The following is a 4,254-nucleotide window of genomic DNA, read 5'->3' on the forward strand; positions in this document are numbered from 1 at the left end:
GATGAAAAACTATAAGCGCTTGCCTAGTTACTTAGAGCCATGGCCAGAAGGCCCAGGAGACCGTATCGTCACATGGATAAGGGTACGGAACCCACATTAATGACTCCATGGTCACTCAGTTGGTTTACATTGGTGACTTGCTCATCAGTCACTTAATCTGTTTAAGCTAGTGACTTGATCACTTATTTGTAAAGGGTGCGGAATCCCACATTAGTGGCTTTTACATCTGTCACTCACCTGTTTATGGCTATATGTTCTGGATGATTATCATGATCATCATTTGATATTATATACATGTAGTATTGAGTTTTCTTGTTGGGCTTTGGCTCATGGGTGCTATGTGGTGCAGGTAAAGGGAAAGAAAAGCTCACCCAGCCTTGAGTGGAGAGCTTAGGTGGTGATGTGTACATATGCGGCCACTTGACCACCACGGCCAAGGAGTTTCTCATAGGGACTAGGGGTTAACCCTATTTTTGCCACTTAGGTCAGCTGGTTGTAATTTTATACTGTAATGACCGTTTTGAATTGTAAATAACTTGTAAACGCTTTTAAGGGCCCATGAAAGTTTTATGTTTTAAATAAAATATATCATTTCCTTTTTTATTGGGTTTTCACCTTAACCTATGAAAAACACCTAGATGCATGTTTATAACCTAAGAACTCGATTAAAGAGTTAAGCACGGTTCAAAGTTCACACTTACGGTCTTGGAGTAACCAGGGCATTACAATAAATCATTACAATAAATCAACTCGAGGAGCAGTTCAGGCACCTTCGAGAGTGAAAAGATAATGAGAAACGATACGATTTGGATGAGGAACTTGAACCGTTCGCTCCTCATATTTCAAGCACACCTTTCCCACATGGGTTCAAAATACCCAACGTGGCACCATATGATGTGAATACCGACCCTGGTAACCACTTGAGCACATTTAACACAGTGATGAGAGCCAGTAATGTTGGCCTTGAACTTCGATGCATGCTCTTCCAAACAACGATGTCAGGAGCTGCAAAAAGTTGGTTCGAAAATTTCCGTTGACATTCGATCACATCGTGGGAACAATTGTCGAAAGAGTTTAAGAAGAAGTTTTGAGCTGCAAAGAGCATCAAGCCTGAAGCTTCCTCCTTGGCAAACATTAAGCAACAACCAGGAGAGTCACGTAAGAAATATCTCGCCAGATTCAACATTGAAGCAACTCAAGCTTGAGATGTTGATGATAGTAGCCATCTAATCGCCATTCGAAAGGGAATCTTGCCTACAAGCCCCCTTTGGGATGACTTGCAGCGAAAATTGGTGCGAACCATAGCAGAGCTCACTTTTCTAGCACCAGGGTTCATCAATGTAGAAGAGGCTAGGTTAGCACTACAATTAGCGCCTCCAACCCCAATAACTACAGTGACGAATATTAACTCTGCAACGAGCTCGGCAGCACCATCTGTGGCTCAACCTTCTTGTGACAATTCTTCCAAATAGAAGAAAAACAAAAATAACACTCCTAAGGTAGATGAGAATAAAAAGAAAAAGGAAGATAAGTACATCTCCATTTACACCGTGTACAATGAGATCATAGAAACTTGGGAGAACATATACGTAGCTAATGAAACCAAGTTCCATTTAGGCGACTTGAAGTAATGCGCAATGAATATGCAAATCGAGAACATAACAAGTAATGTCGATTCCACAAGGACATTGGTCACATGACTATGGAAAGCAGGTAGTTAAAAGACGAGATTGAAGGTTTGATCTTGAGAGGCTACCTCAGACAATACGTCCGAAACAGAAATAATAACTAGGTGTAGACACCACAAAACCAAATGGTGGCTCTGGTCCAGCTTGCACCACAACCTCAGGTCGCAACACCCCTAGCGAGGGAAGATAATCAACCTCCTCCAATTGATGAAGAAGATGTAATAACCATCTCCGGGGGACCCCACATAGCAGAATGAGTAGGAATGCTCAAAAGAGGTATGTACAAGAGCTGAAAAATTGGAGATGGATGTAACGACCCAAAATTACTGATATGGCTTAAGGGCCTTGATTAGTGTGTCAGGAGGGCATAATTGGTTTATGTGTGAGTTATTGATTTAATGCATGATTATATGATAAGCATGCTTGTATGATTATATGAATGTAAGTGTGGTTAAATGTTATATCTGTGAGAACCACATTATTATGTGGGTAGATCTGCATCGAGCGACTTGAGGCGATCCTAGGGAGCTAGATAGCGGGAAAGTCACAACGGGGCTTAATATTTGACTTTGGACAAGTCAGGGGTATTTCAGGTATCAGGTGGTTATTTAGACTATCGGGTTATGGAAATAAATATATGGAGATATATTTGAGGTTAGGAAGCTTAGGAGGGAATTTTGGGGAATTTTACCATTTTGCCCTTGGGGACGTTTCCAGTACCCCGAGCCTTGGGATTAGCTTAATCACTTAAGGATAGACTTAAGAGGCTTTAGAAAATAGTAGAACAAATTAGACTGACTTTTTCCTCTTCCTCTCTTCCTCTCTTTCTCTCTCAAAGGAAAAACACAGAACTTAGAAACTTTAGCTAGAATTCAGAGGATTTGAACTGAAGTTTGAGGAATTATCAAATCTGAGTTTGCATGAATGGTTTTTGTGTTTTTGAGTTGTTGGGTTTTAGAAATCAAAATGGGATTCTTAGGGGTTTTTTTAAGCTGGATTGCTGTTGGATTATGCTGTTAGGATCATGCTAAAAGTCTTGTGATTAATGGGTTTTAGTATTAGGGTGCTTTGGGGTGGTTTTGAATAAGGTTAGGATGTTAGAAATGGTGGATTTTCTGGGCACGAAGGGTTGGGCTGCGGCTCTGTTCTAGAGCGCTGCGGCCCTACGAAGCAAAGGAGCCAGGGAGGCTCGGCCGAAGGGGAGCACCGCGGCGCCACAGGGCAGGGCCGCGATGAGTGTCTGCCTTCAGAGAGGCTTGGTCTCTGTTTCAGGGGCGGGCTGCGGCTAGGTTTCTGGGGCCGCAGCCCTTAGATGCATTTTTTATCTTTTGGGGATTTTACGCGCGGGAACCTAACCTAGGGTGCTCGGGATCGATTTCACCACCATGTTTGGTGGAATTCGATGTCCCGAAAGCTAGCATTGTACCCGGAAACCTTTATTTGAATATTAATGGAATCCATTACCTTTGTTGTGACTAGGTGTTAAGCTAGGGCTCGGGAAGCGGAGCGTGCTCGAGAGTCGTCGCTCATAGTCAGTGAACATGGAAATTAAAGGTAAGAAAACTGCACCCGGTTGTGTATTTGTAATGGGACTAAAGGTTCCCTAATATGTATTCTTTGAAAGGATGGTATTATGCCATGTAAACAGTAAACCAACGGACTAAGAGTGCCAAGGTTACACTAGCGTACAGGGCGTGGCTCGGCCACTGGTAGCCGAGGACAGCTTATTATGCACTGAGTTCGGTTTAAGCGGGCCGGAACCAGTGGGGTAAACAGAGGGTGCGGCCTAAGTTGTTGGCCCTAATAATCATGTAACTTGATTGTTATTAATGCTTGGTTGCATCTTTGATTCTGAATACGTGCTATGTGATTAATATGAGTGCTAAGTGTTTGATCATGCTTAAGGGATTATTCATCTGCTATTGTTGTTTGTGATGCATATTATGTTTTCTTGTTGGGCCTTGGCTCACGGGTGCTACGTGGTGCAGGTAAAGGCAAGGGCAAACTTGATCAGCCATGACTTGGAGAGCTCTGTGAGCTTAATGTACATGACCAGCTGCTCAGCCACCACGGTTGAGGGGAAGGCAGGAGCAGGGGAACCAGAAATGTCTGTTTTGCCTTAGAATGGCTAATGGGTGTTTAAACCTTGGAAATTTGTAAACTGACTTTTGATCGCTGTTCCTTTTTGGGATCCCATGTATAAAATGTTTTGCTATATAGAATGTACACTTTTGAGACCAAAACCTTTTAACCCTAGCACATTAGTGGTTTCAGTATCACGTTTTAACTAAATGACTTGATTAGCGAGTCCTACATCTTTATAAACACACAATGTAGCGGCCAGATATGGGGATACTATTGACTGCAGAAAGAAGATGGTGACTTTTAAGCCTAAGGGCGAGGATCCTTTTGTCTTTGTGGGTGCGGTATGTGGACCCCGCGTACCCATGATTTCAGCATTGAGAGCCAGAGACTTGTTGCAGGGGGGATGCATAGGTTTTCTAGCTAGTGTATTAGATACCACTAGGGTTATGCCAGTAGGGCCGGGAGAGACCAAATTGATGTG

The sequence above is a fragment of the Humulus lupulus genome, chromosome 6 (assembly GCF_963169125.1).
Source record: "Humulus lupulus chromosome 6, drHumLupu1.1, whole genome shotgun sequence".
NCBI classification, from domain to species: domain Eukaryota; kingdom Viridiplantae; phylum Streptophyta; class Magnoliopsida; order Rosales; family Cannabaceae; genus Humulus; species Humulus lupulus.